The sequence below is a fragment of the Octodon degus genome, unplaced genomic scaffold (genome assembly GCF_000260255.1).
Source record: "Octodon degus isolate 3935 unplaced genomic scaffold, OctDeg1.0 scaffold00160, whole genome shotgun sequence".
Lineage (NCBI taxonomy): Eukaryota > Metazoa > Chordata > Mammalia > Rodentia > Octodontidae > Octodon > Octodon degus.
The window spans coordinates 6,457,146-6,463,120 of record NW_004524736.1 but is presented as its reverse complement, the minus strand read 5'-3'; the positions used below and the strand labels follow the sequence as shown (position 1 = coordinate 6,463,120).

The 5,975-nt window shown below is 43.8% G+C and overlaps 1 protein-coding gene across 1 annotated transcript in view; it reads right to left on the bottom strand.

Moving 5' to 3' along the window:
• The window catches only part of Cpa5 (carboxypeptidase A5), a 49,089-nt gene that overhangs the window by 42,192 nt on the left and 922 nt on the right, over window positions 1–5,975 (bottom strand). The gene's annotated exons all lie outside the window — the stretch shown is intronic.

The following is a 5,975-nucleotide window of genomic DNA, read 5'->3' as shown; positions in this document are numbered from 1 at the left end:
TCTCTGTCTGTCTCTCTCTCCCCCCCGCCCTATCTGTCTCTCTCTTTCTTTTCCTGTCTGTTTCTCCCTCCCTGTTTGTCTCTCTCTCTCTCTTTCTGTCTCCCCTTCTGTCTCTCCCTCCCTGTCTCTGTCTCTCTGAGTCTCTCTCTCTCTCTCTCTCTCTCTCTCTCTCTCTCTCTCTCTCTCATTTAGCTTGGGTAGATTCTTTTTTGGGGGGGTAGATTCTATTGAATATATCTTCAGTCTCACTGATTCTTACCAATTCCTTTTGATTCCTTCTTAGAATTTCCATCTTTCTGCCGCTTGTATTAGCCATCTGCTCTTGCATGTTGCTTACTGTTTCCATTAGAACTCTTAACATATTCATTATTGTTATTTTAAATTCCCTGTGATAATTCCCAAATCTGAAATATATCTGCCTTGTGCTGGTGCCTGCTTTGCCCCTTGATGTTTTTGCCTTTCAGCATAACTTGCAGCTGTTTGTTGAAAGATGGACATAACATACTGAGTAATAGGAACTGAGGTGCATAAGCCCTTGCCATGAGATTTTATGTTGCATCTGGCTAGGGGCTGGGCTATTGAATTTTTTTTGTAGATATGGGAGCCAGGGGCTTATACTTCCTTTTTTTTCTCTCTCTCTCTTTCCTGTTGTTGTTGTTCTGGAAATTGAACGTAGGGCCTCACACAAATGCTTTACCACAAAACTACTGTCCTTAGCCCATCAAGTGTCCTCATTTTTATCTCTCCTGTCATCTTTGGGTGTTCCTGAGTACCCTCTGAGATGGTCAGTGTCTTGAGGCTCTTTTCATTTTAGTCCACAGTGATTGTACTAGAATTCTGTTGGTGATGGTAAGGTGTGGGGGGGGGGGAAGAAAATGTTCTGCTGCCGGCCAGATAGCTCAGTGGACTAAAGCACCTGCTACAGCTGAGCGCAGGGGCTGGATTCGATCCTAGCCCGGGGATCGCTGAGACTGCGATTGAGACTGGGCGAGCGCGCCTGTAATCCCAGCGCTTGGGAGGCTGAAAACAGGAGAATCACTACACACCTGTACACCCCGAACACCCTGGCCTAAATTCAAAAAAAGAAAAGATTCTATAATCTTGTGGTTTTGGGTAGGGCTTTGGCTGCAGCCTTCACACATATTTGTCAGCTTCTTCCAATCTCCCACCTAGAGGAGAGTGGGAGGAAATTGGGTGAGGCTGATTTCCCCTCCCCCAAGCTTGATAGGTCTTCTCCCAGCAGAATATGTCTTTTTTTTCCCTTTGACACATAACCATTGTATATATTCATGAAACACAATGCGATATTTCAACCTAAGTATATAATGTGGGATGATCAAATCAGGGTAATTAGCATATCTATCCCCTCCAACATTTATCATTTCTTTTGTGTTAGAAACATTCAAATGCTACCTTCTGCATATTAAGCCTTTTTTAATGGAGAGCACTCTGAGCATACTTTAAAATGGTTACTTTTATCCTCCCCCTGCCACAGACATCAGAGGATTTTTGTTGTTTCTTTACTAGGAGAACCTCTAGTGTTCCTGGAGATGAGAGGCGCAGAACGTGGGGGAGGGGTGCGCTAAGCCTGCAAACCGCACCCCCCCCCCAGCCTCTGTCCCTCAGTCCCTCTCACGCAAGTGCACATTCAGCCTCCAATTTCAGCAAAATTACTACGTAAGTCTTTCTATCAGTATGGCTCCAGCAGCTCCTGCTCCAGGTAAATAGAGCACAACTGTGACTCCGGATTTGTTGTCTCTCTAGATTTCAGAACATTAGTTTGCCCTGTGACATCAATTTTCTGGTAGGTCCAAGAAAAGTCATTGATTTTCGGTTTCAACTTCTTGCTTGTTGAAAAAGCGGGAGTGACAAATTTCCAAGGGTTTCCAAGCTCTTTACGTGTCAGAGCTGAAACAGAAGTCACTGAGCTTCTTAAAAAGGCAGTGAACTGAACTGTCCTTTGCTTTAGAAGGAAGCATTATTTTCATTATCCTGGACAGTAAATAAATTTGCCCTTCATTCCAGAGGAAAGCAATAGCTGCGTCTGCCAAGGCTGTATATTGTCCTAACATCCTTGAAAAGACAACCTGGATATGCAGAAATGTAAAAGATCTATGGAGAATTGTCTGTCAACTGATGTATAAATCATTGGGAAAAAATGGTACTAGAAACTAGATCTAAAATAATGGGCCATGGGGAGATAGCTCAGTAGAATAAGCACTTGCCTGGCAAGCGCAAGGGCCTGAGTTCAATCCCTGGTTTTGTTCCTTGGGGTTTTTTTGGCAGAACCAGGGATTGAACTCAGGCCCTTGCCCTTGCCAGGGAAGCGCTTATTCCACTGAGCCATCTCACCGGCCCCCAATCCCCAGTTCTGCAAAAAATAAATAAATAGATAAGATAATGGGCCTTAACATTGGCAAGTCAGTAGCACCACCTGTGCAGATTTTTACAAAACCAGTGTCCAGAGATTTTGTTTTCACTGGTGTATGTTAGAGGCCCAAGCCAAAAGCCAAAAGCCAAAAGCCAAAATCACCTTGTTTCCCAGAAGCCTCTAGGTGATTCATGGTAGACTAACTAATGGTCAACTTGTAACACCCATTTGAACTGATTCAGGGTGGTTCTGGGTATGGAAGGCCCACCTGAGAATCGTTACCAATAACATAAAAGCAGAACTGTAGGGGAAGAGATGCTGTTGATTCTCCCAGAGAAGCTTGGGTTTCCTGATAAGATCTGTTTTTCCTGATGTGAGCTGTTTTTCTCATTGTTGGAGGAGCTTGGGTCCGGGTCTGGCTGTCACTGAGGCTGCCTGCTGTTCTTTTCATGGGAGCGCTGGTCCTCACATTGAATGCTGCTTCCTGGCTCCAGTGCAGATCCCTCAGCGTGCTGGCCCAGATCCTTCATCTTGCTGGCACAGACTTTCTAGCTTCCACTGCTGACTTTTGGTCCTTCCCAGTGCAAATCCTTGATACAGATTTGCATGGGACATTGTTGTGGGCTCTAGGTCTCCAGCTGGACTCACATAAGACAGTGCCATGGGATCCAGGCCTTCTGCTGGATTCTCTGGGTCTCTCATACGTGGACAGGTCACTTGCACTCCTCTGCATTTGACTCTGTGTAAATATTATAAAATAATGCTATAAATTATGTCCTGTATTAAACCTATTCCCTTGCAAACCCTGACTACAACAAGATTCTAATGTAGAAGATGATGAGGTGATGTACTTCCCAAACTTTGCTGTGTGTTTGAATTTCTTGAGATTCATATTCATGGCCCCCGAGACTCGGTTTCTGACAAGCCCGTAGTGTTCACCGGTGGTGTCATCCCACTTTGAGCACAAGGTATTGGCTCATTGGGTGTAGACTTCTCCTTGTAACCTATGTCTAGTGCTAGGCTTTCATACTAGAGGCTTTGTATGTTCAGGCATTTAGTATATGTGAAAGGAGCGGAAGGCTGATTCTGAAAGATGGTTCTTGCCATAATAGTGAGACCTATGCTTTCCCAGGGTCGCACAAATACTCTGGCCTTTGAAATTATGAGACCTTGAGTTAGGCAGAGCGCAGTGGCAGGGGTTTGATCCCCAGTGTGCCATGTCGGCCCCATCTCCAGGGCACACTGAGCTGGCAATTGAGACTGGGCGTAGTGGCGCACAACTGTAATCTCAGATCTTAGGAGGCTGAAAACAAGAATCACTACTAGTCTGATCTACATAGCAAGACCCTGTAGACCCTGTACTAAATACATTAAAAAAGAAAAATTATGAGACCTTTGAGAAATACTTCAGGATGTTTAAAAAGAAAAAGATTTGAAACAGGGGACCTTAATTCCTAATAACTTTACCCCATGTCTTATGTGCACATGTGTTGATGGTAGCAACTGATCCAAAATGTACAAATTTGGATCCAAGTGTCAGAGAAATAAAAAGTAAAATCTTGTCCTGCTGGAGTAAAAAAGCTCCATCCAATATGAACACATTCCTCAAGTGATCAATTTGTTTTTATTTTTCCTTTAATTGGGAGGGGTTTTTTTTTTTTTTTTTTTTTGGCGGTACCAGGGATTGAACTCAGGACCTTGCACTTTCCAGGCAAGCGCTTTATTCTACTGAGCTATCTCCCTGGCCCCAGGAGTATTATTTCTCACTCCTCCTCAACCTCCTCATTTTCTGGTTTAATTTTTCCAAAGATCCTGACACCACTGACCTCAGGAACAGCAGAGCTGGCATCTGGCCCCTTCCACCTCTGAGTGGCACTGGCAATAAGCAGAAGGACAATATCCTCCTCCAGGACCAGGGCTGCCCATCAGCAGGGCTGCTCTATCCTAGCAATCTCTCTCCTTTCCAGCTTGAATGAATATCCTCTGGGCTACACAAATCCTTCATTTGTTTTCCAGAATAAACTGAAGACTCCTAGATGGGAGGCAGATGCTAGGGGGCACCAAGGACATACAGAGACATGCCTGTTAAATATTGATCCTATCGATGGCCCTGGGCCAGGTAGGTCTGGTGCCTCCTTCTTTGACATGCCTCCTTAACCAAGTTAATACCTGTCTACCCACTGGCTGCCTCTGGGAATGTTTTAGAAATACCACTTTCCACTGATGAGATAGGTCATCCTTTCCCACTGGGCCTGGCTTCTCTGAGTTTTCTAATACAGGTCTGCTGAAATAGAAACAGAAGGTCTTTGCTTTCTCTGATCTTTGTGTTTCTCACATCCATCAGAAAAAGAACAATGCCAAGGTGAAGTACTCAGAGCTGAGGAAGGAAGATTGCTGCAGCCGGTTAGCTAAGTGGAAAGAAAACATTGGGCTGCTTTTGCATCAGCTGCGGAACTGACATCCACGCAGGTGTTATTCAATATATCTTTATGATGTGCCATTATGTGCTTAGGTGCTAGGCATCCAAACTAAATAAAACCTTGGCTCTGCCCTTGAAGGGCTGACAAGCTCCAAACCTGGGTTAATGGTTTTCTAAGTCTAGGCAAAGTTGTTTAAATATTTAAATAGAATACATCTATTTGCTTGTTGAGAGAAGTGGACATTTTGTCTTTCAAGGCTGGGAGAGGCTGGGTAGTTAAAAGTGGCAGGGCGGGGGAGGTCCTCCAGCCTGTGCAATCCATACAAAAAGGCAGAATGTCCACAAAGGATGGAAGTAGTCTTCAGCCTGTATTTCATAGGATAACATTACCCATAATGCTCCCTGGTTGCCCATCCTCAGCACAGGCCCACAGTAGCAGGAGTCATGGAAACCACACAACGCTCTCCCTCAGTTAATTTCTTCAGCCAGCAATGGCAGCTGGCGAGAGAGTCCTTTCTGCCCTAAATTCCCTTTTATGACTGCAAAACTGAAAATTCATAGATATATCAAGAGCCAAGCAAGTAACATAGAGTTGTGAGACTGCAGGGACTATAAGAACTGTATGTATTTTAAAGGTGTTCAAATTCAAAAATAAAGTCAATGACACACTTCTGGCCCCTGTTTTCTCAATAACAATCTGCACCAGGTCTTAAGACGGCTTCATTGTTTCCATCCATGTGCGTTCAGGCACATCACTTTGCTTCTTTTAGCATTTCATCTCCTTAACAGTTAAAAAGGGATAATAATACCCATCCTGCATATATCACCAGGTGGTTATGGTAATTTAATTATCCAAGATCTATAAAGCATTTTAAAACTATAAATCATTACAAAACTGCAAGCAATTTAACCAATATCAAGCCTTCCTTATCTCCACATGTTTAATTTATATTCTGTCTCTCTTGGAACTTCAAGACATGCATTCCAATCTGTTTTCCAGAATTCCACTTATCATATTTGTTGGAAAAAGTACTCCTCTCCTGCTGCCCTAACTTGTTGGAAGCTTGGCTAATGCAAGTGTTAATTTGCCTGCAGCAAATCAAACCTACAAATATTTACTAGTTGCTAAACTTGGCCTCCTAGAAGATACAGAGAGAGAGAGAGAGAGAGAGAGAGAGAGAGAGA